Source organism: Schistocerca gregaria, chromosome 5, assembly GCF_023897955.1.
Source record: "Schistocerca gregaria isolate iqSchGreg1 chromosome 5, iqSchGreg1.2, whole genome shotgun sequence".
Taxonomy (NCBI): Eukaryota; Metazoa; Arthropoda; class Insecta; order Orthoptera; family Acrididae; genus Schistocerca; species Schistocerca gregaria.
In genome coordinates this window covers 324,463,682-324,481,605 of record NC_064924.1, presented here as the reverse complement: position 1 = coordinate 324,481,605, position 17,924 = coordinate 324,463,682, and positions in this window count along the sequence as shown.

The window sequence follows — 17,924 nt, the reverse complement described above, 5'->3', positions numbered from 1 at the left end:
GGTGGATGAGAGTTTCAGCACTACCAACAGAGGCGTCCAGTTGTGTAGCGAGGTGTCTGATTGAGCTCTGCCAGTCTCATCGAATGAGAGTATCCACCCATGCCAGCAATGCAAGAGTCCCGGCTGTGTGCCTCTAGCCGGTTAGTGGGAGATAGGACAGGCTTGTGTGACAGCCGACACGCCCAACGACTCACCACGCTTTTGTTCACTGACAGGTATCCATAGACATCTGTAAGCAATGCCCTGACATTCCAATAAAAGAATCCCAGTGACAGTTTACTGCTTGAAATGCACATACGTTATGCCCACTGTTTTGATGGCAGCTTGCACCTTTGCGACCTATAGAAAATACACGAAAGTATAGTGACGGAAGTGGTAATATTCCACAATACTCCACAATAAAATCTGCAAATCTGTAAAATACATGTTGCGTTGCTTACTGAACGTCCCTCGTAAATATTACAAGTTGCTTGTTTTGAGGATGGCTAGTACTGCTAAATATAGGTGTCAAGAGCAAGCTATTAACGCCTGTTTCCCCCTGGGCAGCAGGTCAGGTGTTAAAGTGTGGCCGCGTAGACGCGAAACGACTTATCTATACGACTGGCGATGAGCGTTTGGCGGTGTAGTGACTGCAAGCAGAAAACATCAGGTTGTAAAGTTTGTTACGTGTTTGTGGAAAGACTGTGTGATGCAGAGTAAAAACGACTCGCAAGTTGTTGTATGGACATATTAACGTATGACATACAACATTATCTGGACTTACATCTTACACTATTACTTTTTTATTGAACCACTGGCGATAAATCACTGGGTACAGGAAGAAATGGAAAATACCTGGGAATAGCGAGCAGATGACAAGCTGCGGTCTGTTGGAGCAACCTGAAGAGAACGTTAACTCATCAGTGAAAGAAGTGGCTTTTAAAACATTATAATGATCATATTCTGTGTGTTGCTCATCAATATTGGAAATGGCTCTAAGCACAATGGGTCTTAACAACTGAGGTTGTCAGTCCCCTAGGCTTAGAACTAAACCTAAGGACATCATACACTTCCATGCCCTAGGCAGGATTTGAACCTGCCACCGTAGCAGCCGCGTGGCTCCGGACTGAAGCGCCTAGAACCGAACGACCACAGCTATCAGTTGCTAGAAAAGACAAAGAAGATCCAGTGAAGAGTAGCGCGTTTTGTTGGAAAGCGCAAGATTTAAGTGAAATACTTAGGAAACTGAAGTCGCAGATATTATAAAAGAGTCGTTGTGTGTCACAGAGAGGTTTTCTGTTGAAATTGTGAGAGCGTACATTCGAAGAATAGTCGTGCGCCATATATTGCTTCACATAGAAGCGTCATAAAAATACGAAAAATTTAGAGTAATTAGGTTTGCGAAAGGCGTTCTTCCCATGCACTAATCGAAATGATCAAAGAAAGTGATAAGTGATAAATGTACCACAAGTACCCTCCGCCACACACGATAAAGTGGCTTACAGAGTATATATGTAGCGGCAGATGGTTAGTTTAAGTTTCTTTGAGTTTCCCGTGTTACCCATAGAGCAGACAAATGGTAAGAAGACGTGGGCTCAGAGCGCCACTGGCACGTAGTTTTGTTTAACGAATGTTACCTCGATATGTCCAAAATTATCTTCCTTACTTCAACCGTACTATAAAATACAAAAAATAGAGTGAATCATAAAGTGATAAAAGTCACATATATAAGAATAATCCTATTAACTTAGAATATTCTCTGTATTGATTAGTTAATTAATTTCAATGACACACAATTAAACACACGACACCGTTCCACTTTTACAGATTCAGTCCGTCACAAAACAATCCCAACAGTCCGAGAGCATAAAACACCTCAGCAGTATCCTTCACTACTAGTTCTCGCAACTGCTTTGTTGATTAAAACGACATCATACATGTAAGCAATTAATGAGCGAGAGACGAATGGCAGGTTTCTAAATACAATGACGTGGTGACCCGAATTTTTAATTTGAAAACTCTTAAATGTTCCTAAATAAAACAGATGTTAGTAACATTATACGTCTTTATTCTTCATTTATGCATATTTGCAACCCTCTGCCACTAGAGGTCTCCGAACTGTAGCAAGTTAAATTGCGCTGTGTAACGGGAATACATCTGTGCTCGGAAACAGCCTGCTGTAATCGAACTTCGTATTCCAAGAGTTGGTCGAAACAAGAGCAATCTCTCTTGCAGCAAGGCAATGTCATACCACGCGCAACCGTTGCGACTTCTGCATCAATTTGACGCCATGGCTTCCCTGTCATAGTTCATCCTCCATACAGTCCCGACTTGGCGCCATCCGATTTTCATCTGTTCACATAACTTAAAGAAAACCTTTGATATCTCAATTTTTTTAGAGACGAAGCGGTTCAAGGAGAACTGATGTGACTCGGTGAATAGACAAAACATTCTACAGTCATGGTATAAAAAAACTAATCTCCATTTGGGAGAAATGTGTTCGTAATGGGGTGACTATTTGAGAAATGAATGTATAGCCATGAAGAACAAAAATGTAATACATTAATAACGTTTTATTTTAAAATATTTAATAAGATTCCCATAAGAAATCCGCAGGCATTGCTTTTCAGCACGCTCTCGTACGAATTAGAAATGCCTTTTAGTACTTTTACCTCGCTTTAATCTTCCAATAAATTCTATCGTATCTCACCACGGTTAATTATAAAACTACTAAGCGTCTATATCGCTGATATACAGGTTGTAGGCACATAAAATGTAACTAACACACAGCAGTAGAGAGTGCTCTTTGCAGTCCCAGTGGTAGACAGAGTGAAGACAAGACACTGGAATCTCGTACATAGAATTACATAAATGAGAAATGTAATTTAAGGAATGAAGTGCTATAAGGGAAGCTGAAGTGCTTCAAGGATAAATCACTTGATGCAAATGTATGTACGGGTACAGAAAACAGAGAAATATGTTTCACATATTACACACTCCAGCGCGACAAAAACGGGTGTGCGAAGCGAGAAGCATGTAGAATGGTTTGAAAGTATTTGAGCGATGACAGACGCCGAGCCGAGTGGACACGCCAGCGGTGATAGCAGCAGAAGCATCTGCCTGATACACAGTAATTTAGTTTAGTTTCTGTGTTTCTTCTTTTCTTTAGTTGCTTCCACAAGGAAGTTATCTACACCTATGTATTTTACTGGGCAAACTAGTGGTTTCCAAATTAATGTAAGTTCCTGTTTTTGCGTAAATCTTGGTGCATATCACTGTGTAGATGTGAAAAGTATTTTTCTGGCGTTTTTTGGGACAATTCGCTCTTCCCATACATAATAAAAACGTTTCGATACGCATCTGCTGCTTTGCTGTCTATTAAACCTGAAAAGAACAAAATGTTCCAGAAGTTAGCCCTTTTTCCACAAGCGACTATTTGGGGTTGAGAAGTGAAGAGAATTATGTTCAATGTTCCATTAGGTTGATAACTTCATCGGACAATACAATTTCGTTCAATGGCTCTGAGTACTATTGGACTTAACATCTGAGGTCTTCAGTCCCCTTTGAATTTCGTTTAAAAAATGCAGCAGTTAATGTACTCGAACTCGTGACGTCTTATCTATGGTGCACGGCGCTTACCGTTATGCTACTAGCCGACACATAGCTACAGCAGCTCTAGAAGTTATAAACAATTCCTCCAGAACTTCCTAATTTCACATTGGTGTGAGATAATACATGTAACCAGATCTAGACTTCTGAGACACAGACAGTTACTGCTTTTGTTTTGCACTGCACAACGTTTTCGACAAACAGATAGCGCAATTGAGTAGGTCAAGTGTAAAGGAACACTTAATATTTAAATTTCTGCATCCTACACTTTTGGCACTTCTGTTTCGGTGGCAGTTACGTGATTTTATTTCGGTAATTAAAAAATAGAATTGAATGTATGCACTGGGTAGCCGAGGCAGCTAGTTCATGGCGATTCGGTCAACCAAGTAACTGAATGTACTGAACATGCTGCAAACCACTAAAGGAGCCTGTGTGTCAGAATTATCATCCAGTGTGGCGCAACTGCGTTACAACCGAAAAATGAGAGACAGAGAAGAGGATTTCTGGGTCTGTTGGATTAATAATAGGTTCATATACTTATGGTGTGGGTTCGATTCAAACTCCTACGGAAGATATTTGATACGGGGAGACAGATTGTATTCTCTACTGGCTATGCCAAGTGAAGAAGGTACAATGGTATTGTGGTCTGAAATTCACATTAAACAAGATATTCTTTCTCTACCAAGACGACATTATGTTAAATCACAATGAAGTCAGCAATGGAGACATGTAGAAACTCTTATCACCAGTAACCTTTCTTATACTAGTTATTTGTTTCTAGTGACGAAACAAATGCTATGTAGGGTCACAGGACACTTATTCCATCGTTTGTTTGAGCTTCTGTATGTCCATAAAATTGTTCTGAACTGGGAATGCTACTCCAACCGCCCATAACGCCGAATTCTATCGCTATGTGACGAACAATTAGTTGTTCGTTTAAAACTGGAGATTCCTCAACGTCTCCACATATTGCGCTTGAATGGGTTCGAATTCTGGCGTGGCTCGAAAGTTTTCATTATGTATTATCAAGCTCTGGCATGAGAACACCTATCTGCTGATGGATAATCATTTTGATTAGTAATGTATTTCCATTCGTTGTCAACACTAACGATATCTGACGTTTTTGACTACCAGTGAGACACAGTACCATTTGCGAGATCACTGCAAGTTCAAGAATGTTATTCCTAGTTGCTGGTGGAGAAAAATTCGGTAGCTGACGTCACTTTGTGTGCAGTCAAAAACGATATGGGTGGGCTTCGATTCCCAGTCAGCACTGGACTCTTCCTCATATAATTTCTAATTCAAACATGATCACATGTCGCTGCTGGTGTAACAAACCTATTTTTAACGTTCGTTTTCTCTAGAATATAACAGTGATAGGTGCCTGTTGGAGTCCTTGTAAGAAAAAAATTAATATATCGTCTCGTCACTTCACTTAAGGCATCTAGCTACTGCCGACAAAATCCGGTAAGTCATTGCTGACTGTGCTTCGATAACAATCCGATTACTTTTTGAGTTCGAAGCCCTGTCCAACACAAAGCTTTAACTTACGGCATTTCAAGAAGGTTACTTGTGAAGAAGCATTATTTAACATCTCTCGTAGTTCGTTAACAGCGACAATGTATGCTGGGTAGGAATTCGCGGCCGTTATGTAATTTAAAGTTGATATTTGCTAAGTGATACTGACTAAATTCGAAGTATATCACTCTCTGTATGCCTAGTCAGGTACGACTGTTAGTGTTCGTCAGTCACGAAATCTTTACTTAGTCAGGATGACCTGGGTTTGATTCCATATGCAGAACGAGACGGGTCGTCGGCACATTTGAAGTTCATACATATTCTGAACTAGATGTTCGTGACTAGCTCAAATTTTTTATGTCATTTTGTGTTAAATAATAATTACGTTTGTTACTTTGAAGAGGAAATGAAGAATACAACAAACGTACTACTTGCATTACCCATCTGACGTAATAATGAGAGTGGTACATTTCAGGTATGTCATTTATTGTAATAAATGTGAGTTTACAAGCGTTAAGGACAGCCTTATCTGTGGTAAGGTGTTCCCCGACAGTTGTAGTATCATGGTATAACTTTACACCTTGAGTTATTGCAATACAGTGCAGTGTTTTATAGTGGTGACTTGTTGGGAACATTTTCAGTAGTCAAACGATTGTAGCAAGAAGCGATTAGAGGACCTGCTAGACAGCTGCATCATGCGGGTTGCATGCGATTCAGGCGAAATGAAATTCATGTCGTTAGAATACTTTTGAGCACTGCTGTAATTATGTAGTCTACTTTATTTGTGTTCCTTGTGTATATAAAGTTAGATGAAGCCGGTGGCACTGATAGAAATAACTCTAAAGTTTCTTATTACTTCCCCTTTCACTTTTTCTGAGCCACTTCGGCGTTATTTGGTATTTATTTTGATTATTGTGCACTCCCATGCTGTTGGTCATTTGGTGATTGTTCTTTGATGTATACTTTATGTTTTGTTCCACTGTTTGAAGACTGCTCTGTGTTCTGTTAATCGAGGTTTAATTCTGTGTGCCTTTCGAAGTAGTGTTTAAGAACTTTACTCTAGAAATGCCAAAGCAGTTTCTATCATGCGCATTGCCAGAGGGAAAAGGGATGTATTTTGTGTCCACCTGAAAGGAATTTAATTAAGGCAAAATTCGTCTTGGTTGTTTAATTACACTAACAACATACTTTTTAAAGACGTACCGATGTGTAAGTAGGGTCCAAAACCTGAAAATATCTTTTAGCACACTCTTAGAAATATCAATAAATGGTGTTATTCTCTTTAAGACCACAGCAAAAAAGTAAATAAGAAAATTTCGTTCATTGTTGTTGACTTTTTCTTTCAACATACTTTTGAAATAGACATTTCTGTGTAAGTACAACGCTTTAAAAAGATACTGATGTAGAAGTAACGACATCGATTAAGACATTCATGGGGGGAAAGTTATATCTACAACTGAGACTAAAATTCTTGGATTAAGTTTCACTGAAAAATTTAAAAGGTGGGTAGAATATGGTAGAATAATTAGTTAAAAATAATAACTTTCTTAAAAATTTTAAAATATAAAGTTGCCCACTAGATTAGAATATTTCCAAAAGCTGACCATAAAGTACCTATTTCCCAACACCTCCCTTGGTACTACGTGGATTAAAGATTTTTTATTAGTTCATACAGCCTGCTACTGTTTTTTGGCCTTGTCGCGGTAAAGAACTTAAAAACTTAGAAGACATCCCAGTGGATGACCTCCTTTCCTAAACGTTTTTGTTCGTTACTCATTTGAAATGTATTCCGCCACCTGAAACAGTCAGTCAGTTTCTAATCTTTTCTATTTTCGTTCTTTAACATGACTGTTGTCATGGCTAGTCGCCCAATGCTATCTTTTTCGCTTACTCTCGTTACTGCCTAAGGCGATCTGCTACCTATAAATGTTTTATGACTGAATTTAAACACATGGATTCCACAAAGGTGCCTGGTTAAGTACTATGGTTCATCATTCCATTGTCTTGTATGGCAGTTAATAACTACGATTAGTTTTTACATTTTAATATTTGTGCCGTCATTATTCTGAGTGCTTACCAGAGAGAGGAATTTAATAGGGTATAAATTCTATATAAGGCAGGAGAATGAAGAGAACAAAGAGTTCTACTGCCTTTGACGTTTGATCTTGCCGATAAGTACTCTAATCGGAACTGTATCAAACTATTTGATCCATCACCTCACCGCTCACCAGTCTACGTCCCTGCCGTTTCAGTCACCTTGTGCTAATGATAAACCTTCCAGTAAGAACACTAGGTTTTACGACACCATGTCTCACAATTTGGTCTCTTTCAGGCCTGTAGGGTTGTTTCTCTCCTCCGTACAATATGGGCCACAATCTCGTCACCGACCACGCTGTTGAAGATACTTGAGCTTCTTGCTGAAGAGTGTTAGCTTCATCAGCTTTCTCCTCCTAAAAAGATACGAAAGAATACTGGGAAAATAGCGTACAGTTTTGCCTGTTTCCTGTGGACAGTTGATGGGCACGATTACATATTAGGTAACCTATCTAATGGGTGCGTCATTAAAAATTTTGATCGTAATCTCATTGTCAGGAGAGAAAATTTAATATAATTTTACGGTAGTAAGAAAATTTGTTTCTATTCCCTGACATGTAGCAGTACCCCGGCATCTCCACTGAAAAAAAAAAATAATACAAGATTCTTGTAACAAATTGCTACGTTAATTGAACTTTATCCCTATAAATATCTTAAAGGTGTTTTGTGATTGTATGAACGTGTAGAACTGTTCTCTCAATTAGTTATTCAGATGGGTCCACTCACTGCAAGTATACGCATTTGCCATCTAATTGTTTATTTATTTGTGTGAAGTCATAGGGTTCCCAGTAGAACAAATAACGATAAATGACCAAGCATCAGTATTAGTGTTCATATGTTTAGTTATTACTGCATTGTAGTTCTGCGGTCTTGTTTGAATACTAAGCTAACTGCAGAACAATAAAGAACTTATAAACCTGATCTACATCTCTTGCCAACATTTCTATGAATATCTACAATCTGAAATACTTACTTTTGTGATAAAGTTAATACGTACCTCAGACTGAGTATATGAAATTTTTGCAGAGCGAATTACTCGTTGATCTCCGAAAACTGCAAGTGAAAAAATTAATCATTAACGCAAATCGATCACCCACTGTTTGTCTTTAGTGATGAGGTGCTTCTATATTCAGTACCGATCTTTTTATCGTTGTAAGAGCAGAACGCAAAATTCGACTTCTCTCAAAATAGCTGTTTAAGTTACAAATAGAAAAATGTTATATCGAGGTACTGAGTCTGGAAGTATTGATTCATCAATCATTATGACGTTGTAGAAGATTAATTAGACTAAGTAAAATCCCCCTGACTGCAACGTTAATTTGTAACAGAATACTTCTTTTTCAATTTTTATTACTATTCACATTTATAGTGAAACTTCAAATTTCTGTTCTCTGTCGTGACTTCGCAAGGCATCTTGTCTCTGTGTGGCGTGGGTTAAGCAGCCTGTGCTGTTCTGCCTACGGCTGGCAGTGGTGTTTCTTTCTTTTCGGTTTTACTTCTCGGTGTCACTGATCCTTGGACTTCGTGGCTTGTTTTGGTGCTGGTGCGTGTTCGCTACTCACAGGTACTGCCAGCGTGTGGTCGGCCGCCAGAGAACTTTGTTTCTCCAGGCCATTGACGAGTTTATTTCCGTGCTCTCCCATTGCAGCATAGAATCTCGTTGCGCTTGATGAAAGAAGCTTTTATGAAGTGGCGTCACGTATTCATCTTAAGCAACTGCGAGAGAGTAAGTAATTTGCGCTTATATATTTCCATCATCGTAGAATAGCGGGATTGTGGCCAATCAAAGACCGTGCAATTGTGTAGTGAGATACAAGTTTCTCATTGCCTTTGTGATCATTATTTATTCACGGAAATATCACTACATATTTTTTTTTAACACAGTAGCTATATTTATCCGATTTGCTTGCTCGTACAAGTGTGAGAGCGAAAGAATTAAAAGTTCCCGACGTGATCAAGGCCCCACGATGGGAATTAACGGACTATGGACGGAATGGTAGCTCGAGCTAGACGCGTACGACACTCCAGTTTGGAAATCTTTAGGGACATTCGAAGGTCAACACCACCGATAATAAAACATTTCAGGCATTACCTCTCACAACGGACAAGGCAGTGACCGACGGCCTTCACTTAACGACCGAGAGCAGCAATAATTTCATAGAGTTGTCAGTGCTAACAGACAAACAACGATGTCTGAAATAACCTCAGAAATCTATGTAGGACCTACGATAAACGTATCTGTTACGACAGTGGTGCGAAATTTGGCCTTAATGTGGAATGGCAACAGACGACCTACGCTAGTGCCTTTGCTATCAGCACGACATAGCCTGCAGTGCCTTTCCTGAGTTCTTAACCATATCTGATGGATCCTAGACTACTGGAAAACCATTACCTGTTGATGGCTTCTCATTTCACTTGGTAAAGTCTGATGTTAGTGTTCGAGTGTGCCGCAGACTAACGTTTAATAGATAGCCAATGGAAAACCTTAGATATAAACAAGTGAAAGGTGCCACTGTTCAGGCCAATGTTAGTGAAGGAATTATTGTATTTGAGTAGCAGTTTTTAGATAATCAAAATGGTTTGCTGTTCATAGAGCTCTCAGTTACATTAATTTCAAAATTATGCTACGCTAATACGGAATGAATGTGAGACAGTACGATCATACTGTGTGCGCAGTTGCAAGCTGTTCTGTAAATATCACGAAATATTTGACCATTTGAGATGACAGCCACTTCGCTTGAAGTTCAGAACCAGAAATAAAAATTAAAAGTGACTTTGAAATTTTTATATTCTAATGCTGGGCTTTTAAGAGCAGAGGTGTGGTTTATTGTTTAGTAATGGTTTGTTTAGTTATTCATAGCACTGCGTTCTGGGGATGGGACTGATACTCTTAGATTTGCAGAGGCACTGGCAGGAGTGAGTGCTCTTTGCCACAATCATTCTGCTTGTAGAACTCAGCTAGCACAGTATTTCGTCACCATACTCTCCTCAGAACACACTTACAACCACTTAGTGGATGACAAACTGAATTACTAGAATTCAAGACGCTTCTGCAGTAACATCTGGGGCATCTGCTCATCAAGTCAGCAAAAAGCATTAAATCGACAACTGCAGTGGAGCAGAGTACCGCCATGGCGCCGAGGAATAATCGTCAGTCACCCACCATCTGCTTCAGCAGCCATCTCTGTTCGTCATCCTGTAGAAGTAACTGGCTTTTGGGCCCTGTCTCCTTACCAGTGGGACAAGGGTCGAGATGCCACTCTCCTACCTGCCATTGTCATCCGATGCCAGCCAGACACTTAAGCCAGGTTTCATGAACCAGATACCGATGCTGGCGTCACTCGTCATGACTTGGGCAGGCCTCCCGCTGCCTTGAGAGCGGCATAGCACGGCCTGTCCGCAGCACCATAACCTAATGCAGCGACAGCGCCAACCTAGTCTGTCTGCAACGCAAGGTCGTTAAAGTCACGAAACACTCCGAGCATGCACTACACTTCGTTTCCGAGGCCCATGGGTTCCACGCGCAGTTACAATCTGAGAATTTCATTTGTAGAGTGGACTAAACAGATAAATCAACTGAACTCAAGCTGAACGTGACTGAATTGGCCTACACGCTAGGGAACCCAACCCTCGTCACATACCATTAATACAGACTGGATAACTAAGTCTACTGGAAGTCTGTTTTCTCCTGTTTACACTACTGCGCAGCTTCAATAAATTTTTGACAACAGTATACTGTAACTACCAAAAGCAGCCGAAATGTATATTTACTCACAGGCTCCTAGTTTCAGTAAAGGGAACACCTTCAAACCCTGAATCCAGTTTGAGGACAGCTCCTTGGCACTGAATACAGTATTATTTTAGTTACTTCCATGAACCATGTATTTGTGATAGATGATGCAACTACACCCATGCTCATAAATTAAGTATAATGTTGATACATGGTGAAACAAAGCTCTGGTGGGCGGTTTGCAAGTTTTAATCACCTCGGGGTATGAGCGTGCGGTGCATTTGTCCTGCGGTCGTCGCACGTTGGCGCTGGCAGCAGTCAACATGCGCAGAGGAGTGTTGATGCATGTCCAAGTACGGCGCAGCGAGTAAGTATGCAGACGTTTTCCGACGTGCTGATGGTGACTGTGTCGAAAATGGCTCAAAAGCACCTATTGATGACGTAGAAAACTAGGGCAACTGGATGCTGATCAAACACAACAGTTCGTAGCACGGTCTCTCCTTGTGCCACAAAGTGTGATCTCAAGATTAGGGCAACAATTCCAGCAGACAGGAAACGTGTCCAGGCGCTACAGTACGGGACGTCCATAGTGTACAACACCACAAGAAGACCGATATCTCACCATCAGTGCCCACAGACGGCCACGGAGTACTGCAGGCAACCTTGCTCGGGACCTTACCGCAGCCACTGGGGCAGTTGTCTATAGACACAAAGTCTACAGACTACTGATTAGGCTTGGTTTATTCACCCGAAAACCTGCAAGCTGCATTCCACTGACCACTGGTCACAGGAGAGGCCGTAAAGTTTGGTGTCAAGAACACAGTACATGGTCATTGGAACAGTGGTCCCAGGTTATGTTCACCGACGAGTCCAGGTATAGTCTGAACAGTGACTCTAGCCGGTTTTTCATCTGGCGTGAACCAGGAACCCGATACCAACCCCTTAATGTCTTTGAAATGGACCGGTATGGAGGTAGTGGTTTGATGGTGTGCGGTGGGGTGACGACGATTGGTTCAGGTACACGTCTTTGACAGAGGAACTGTAACAGGGCAGGTGTATCGGGACGTCATTTTGCACCACAAGTTCACCTTTTCAGGGGGGCAGTGGGTCCCATCTTCCTCCTGATGGATGATAACGCACGGCCCCACCGAGCTGCCATCGTGGATGAGTACCTTGAAACAGAAGATATCAGGCGAATGGAGTGCCCCGCCTGTTCTCCAGACCTAAACCCCATCGAGCACGTCTGGGATGCCCTCGGTCGACGTATCGCTGCACGTCTTCAAACCCCTAGGACACTTCAGGAGCTCCGGCAGGCATTGGTGTAAGAATGTGAGGCTACACCCCAGCAGCTGCTCGGCCAACTGTTCCGGAGTATGCCAACCTGTTGTGCCACCTGTGAACGTGTGCATGGTGATCATATCGCATATTAATGTCGGGGTACAAGCGCAGGAAACAGTGCCGTTCTGTAGCACATTTGTTTCGGGACGGTTTTCTCAACTTATCACAAATTCCGTGGACTTACAAATTTGCAGATCTGTGTCGTGTGTGTTCCCCATCTTCCTATGCTATTAGCGCCAGATTTGTGTGGCACCACATTCTGCAATCATCCTTAATTTATGAGCATCAGTGTACTAACGTTGATGCAGTGTAAATCGGTGATCTGCAGATATTTTCCATATTAGAGCAGGTGATCTATGATTAAATACACATTTCAACCACGTCCGGTGGTTCCATTATGCCATTCTTTAAATTTATTGAAAGTACTCAAACACAGTAAACGCTACAATATCGAGCACAGTGTATTTCGTAAGACGCAATCTGTCACTTATAAGCGATAGAATAAAGAGGTCATTACTCTTGGGACTCATTTGTAACTGTTTACTATGGTATTCACGAAATCCATTTGCATCTTTTATTCAAACTGTGAATTATCTACTTCCGTTATTCATTACATTATATCAGAGTAATTCAATGTTCTGAGATCAACAGTGTCAATAGGGTGCCAAAAATACCAAACTGCATGCGTTACCTCTTAACACGAACAATATAGTGGGTTACGGCCTTTATGTAACAACAGAGAGCAGCGGCGCTTGCAAAGAGTGCCTTTGATAACAGCACGACATCGCCTATAGCTCCTCCCGAGGGCTCGTGACTATATCGATTGCACCCTACACGACTGGAAAACCTTGACTTGGTCAGATGAGTCCCGATTCCAGTTGGTAAGAGCTGATGGTAGGGTTCGAGTGTGACGCGTACCTGAAGAAGGCATGCACCCCAGTTGTCTACAAAGCGCTGTGCAAGCTCGTGGTGGCTTCATGATGGCGTGGACTATTTTTACATGGAATGGAATGGATCCTCTTCTCCAGCTGAACGATCACTGACTGGGCGGAGACAATTTGCAGCCATTCGCAAAGCTCATGTTACCATGGCAATGCTCCATCTCACCGGGTCACAATTGTTTCGTGCTGATTTGAAGAACAGTCCCGACAATTCGAGTGAGTCGCCTGACATGAATCTCATCGAACGTTTAATGTACCGGGTTATCAAAAATTCAATATAAATTTGGAAACTTAATAAACTACGGAATAATGTAGATAGAGAGGTAAAAATTGACACACATGTTTGGAGTGACATGGTGTTTTGTTAGAATAAAGAAAACTAAGTTCACAAAATGTCCGACAGATGGTGCTGGACAGCAAAACGTCAGTGACTGCGCATGACAATCGTGTATAAAACGACCTGTAATGAGAGAGAGAATCAGATGCGCCAGCAGTCACACACAGCATGTTGCCGTTATTTGAAAAGGCGCTTTTAGTGAAGCTGTATTATCAGAAAAGGAGAATGTGCTAGTTCAGCGTTAGGATCCTATCGCCATAGGAAGGGGATTCGAACGGGTAAAGATCCGTTGACTAAGGCAGCTGTGGTGAGAATGATTTCGAAGTTCGAAGCCACGGGTTGTTTAGACGACAGATCCCGTAGTGGCCGACCGAGCACTAGGCGTAATGCTGCTCAGACAGTTCAGGAAGAAATGGAGACTGTAGCGGGTTCATCTATTCACGGGGAAGTCAGCGCTCGTTCAGCCGCACGTCGCACTGGCATTCCATACACTACTGTTTGGCTGGTACTTAGGCATGCCCTCCGATGCTATCCGTACAAAATCCATTTGCATCATGAACTGTTACCTGGCGATTCAGCGAAGCGGAAGGTATTTGCGATGTGGGCGTTTCAAAAGATGGCGAAAGATGACAATTGCTTGAGTAACGTGTTGTGGACGCTCCGAGGGTGTGTCAACGCCCACAACTGCAGAATTTTGGCTACCGAAAATCTTAGAACTGTCATGGAAACTCCATTGCACGACGAGAAAGTCACTGTATGGGTTGTATTTACCGCATCTACCGTTATCGGGACTTTTTTTCTTCGAGGAAATCCGTGATTCTAGTTTTGTAACTGCTACCGTGACGGGTGAGAGGTACGCCGATATGTTACAGAAACGCATCATCCCCAGCCTGACTGATAAACACGTACTGGAACGTACGATGTTTATCCAGGATGGCGCTCCACCCCATATTGCTAGACGCGTGAAAGATCTCTTGCGCGCATCGTTTGGTGATGATCGTGTGCTCAGCTGCCACTTTCGTCCTGCTTGGCCTCCCAGGTCCCCAGACCTCAGTCCGTGCGATTATTGGCTTTGGAATTACCTGAAGTCGCAAGAGTATCGTGATCGACCGACATCTCTAGGGATGCTGAAAGACAACATCCGAAGCCAATGCCACAACATAACTCAGGACATGCTTTACAGTGCTCTTCACAACATTATTCTTGGACTGCGGCTATTGTTGAGGAATGATGGTGGACATATTGAGCAATTCCTGTAAAGAACATCATATTTGCTTTGTGTTACTTTGTTATGCTAATTATTGCTGTTCTGACCAGATAAAGCGCCATCTGTTAGACATTTTTTGAACTTTTGTATTTTTTTGGTTCTAATAAAACCCCATGTCATTCCAAGCATTTGTGTCAATTTATACCTCTCTATCTATATTATTCCGTGATTTATTCAGTTTTCAAATTTATGCTGACTATTTGATCAGCCGGTACATCATCGAGAGATAACTTCGTGCACAAAATCCTGGACCGGAAACACTTTCGCCATTCTGGCCCGCTGTAGGGGCAGCATGGCTCTGCATTACTTCAGTATCGACGTACTGCGTCCACGCTACGTCGGGTTGCTGCACTGCAACGGTAAGAAAAAAGGTCCGACGCGATATTAGGATGTACGACAGGAGTGCTGTGTGCCATACGGCGTACTTCTATCTCTATCACGCACTGTCAATACGTGCCTCTGCTTGGTAGCATCGCTGCTGGTGGATGTGCAACGAGCAGCAAAATCTCGTGACTGGCGATTTGAGCGTCGCCATTTCGGACAGCGGGGACTCAGTTACGGGCCTGTCAGTGAGTTGGTATGAAGCGACTATCGGTGGCAATGTATGTGACTTCGGGACTGGTGGTATGCTTGAGCGGCAGCTGCGTTTAAAATAATAGTCAGTGGCAGTCCAAAGTGCCATTTGTTGTTGTTTGGTATGTGAAGACCGCCGTGTAGAAAATTTATTCCGATGGGATGGTTGCACATTTACTTGTACTCGGTTTTTGAGTATGTGCAAGAAGTCTGTGTCATCTGTGTTGGTGGCTTTGTTACCTATCGGTCAGTTGCAGTCTTAGGGCACAAGGGCTGGCTAAGGATTACGTCCTGTTTGTAGCTGAGCGACAATTATGTTGTAGAAACTTACTTTTCGTCTCTGCTGTTTGGGCTGCTGTTGATTTATACATCGATACTCTGGATTTACGGTGAGCAGGTACTCTTCTTTTTAGTGTCTGTTATGTTGTTATGGAATCTTGTCATCTGTTTTGCTCTCCGTTCGGGTTACCCATTTCTCTAAGACGTACAGTAGGATAAATGGAATTCCTACGTCAGGTTGTTTTCTGTCCATTATCTGTAATTGATCCAGCAGTATTGGTTGGCTAAGTTTGTCGTGTTACTTAACAGCCCAGTTCAAAATTGTAAACAAAATGTAAATTAATACTGCGACGTGGTAGTTAAATATGGTTGAAATCTGTTTATCGTACATAGTATGAGTGATTCTTAAAGTCTCAGTTCGTTCTGTTGTATATACGTATATTTTAGCAATAATGAAGGTAGTTCATCTGTGTTACAGGACGGGTACCTCGTAATTCTATCTGTTTATGTTGTGTAACTGTGGACCCAGGAACAGAGGCCAGCATGTTTTATGCAATTCCACGAATGAAAGCGGCTGTTTACGTGCCACGGAAAAGATTTATTCTATTCCCTAGCTGCAGTAATCTTGTTAAGTTAAGAAATTAGTGCGGCCGGCCAGCTGTTTAGTCTAGGGTTTCTAAGCCTAATACTTTTTTTCTGTTTCCATTACTATCTAATGATCCAATATACCATTTGAGAACTGCGCGTGGCTTTCTACTATATCAGAATATGATTAGCGGTGCTGAATTCTGGTTCCGCCAAATTTTTAGCGTCTATTCTGCAATAAGTTTTGTGACTGAAAGTGTGTACCGTTTGATTTGAATTTCTTTCTTTAACAAACACATGCGGGTCCGGTACTTCGGTGAAATATCCACTGTGAATTAAATTTAACTTTCTCTTAACCTGTCAGTGTTAGACTAAATTTTAATTATGTCAACAGTTTTTTATGGACTTTTGTTGGCATTTGCTGTTTAAGTTCATGCTCATTTGGTCAATCAATTACAATCTGCCTGCAGTTGCTTTTATGAAGCTTCTGTAGTAAATTGGGCTGGCAGTGGTTGCGGCAGTTTGTTGGGCCAACAGTTGCTTTTCTTAAGTTGCAGTAGTAAATCTTGTTGGCAGTGATCCTCAACACTTATGTCATTTTTTTCTATTAAAACAGTCGGGTGTTGCTTTCGTCAAATCAGAAGGTTATATTTTGCAGTGCTTTTTTTTCTTTTTTGTCACTAGTTGGCTTTTGCTAATATGTTTAAATTTTAATAACGGTGTTATGTCCCAGTACTGCACCACTGCACACCAGTTCCTAACCGCCAAGAGGGTGTAATTATTTAGTGGACATTCGATTAATCCGAAACCCTCATCTAACGTAGGCGATTTGGAGTACACTAACAGTCTTTCATAATATAATTTAACAATATGTAAGCGTAACCACCTGTACCGGATTAAGCCATACGCCTGTTCTGAGCAGCCGATTGGTGCTAATAAGCCAGTGAGAGGAGTACTCTATGAATGTGGAACATGTGATAAACAAGTTGCTGATGCTCCAGCTTGTATTTCCGGTAGATGAATCCTGATAGTACCGTACTTTCTTTATTCAAGGAACTCGTCATTTAGCTTCACGAAGCTGACTAGACCCTGTTCCGGACCTGCCTACTTCGGAAAAATCTAAGGAGTTACCAGGAATCGAACCTGGCTCCTTCCGCACCGAATACAGTCACAGTAACCACCGGGCTATGGAGTCCGACGTCATTTATTTGTTTACTTTTTATTTAAAAAATTGTATCTTGTCTTAAACGGGATAATTCCAGCTGCTTAGCGTCTGGTGAATGAGGTTTCGACAACATTGTGATTTCTTCAAATTTCGTTGTGCATCGCTTCAAATATGCATTCGGAATCGGCACTACTAGATAAATTAGTGATTTTGCATCTTTGACACAAGTATGCATAAAGAAATGATCACGAGAAGGAAACAAAATACTGTATTGCAGTCCCATTTCAACATAATTTGTGTGAGCATTGAATAATTAGTTTTACAGCCAAATTTCATGGGAGTTCTTCGTCACTAGGAATCGTGGTTAGCTTATGTCCTAAAGTACATATTGTTCATTCATTCTATTCCTCAAGGTAGATGTTAATCACTACTAATAAACCCTTCTTGTTCAAAGTGGTGTATGTATTATCATTACACGTGCAACTAATTGTTTGTCCCAGCTTCATCCT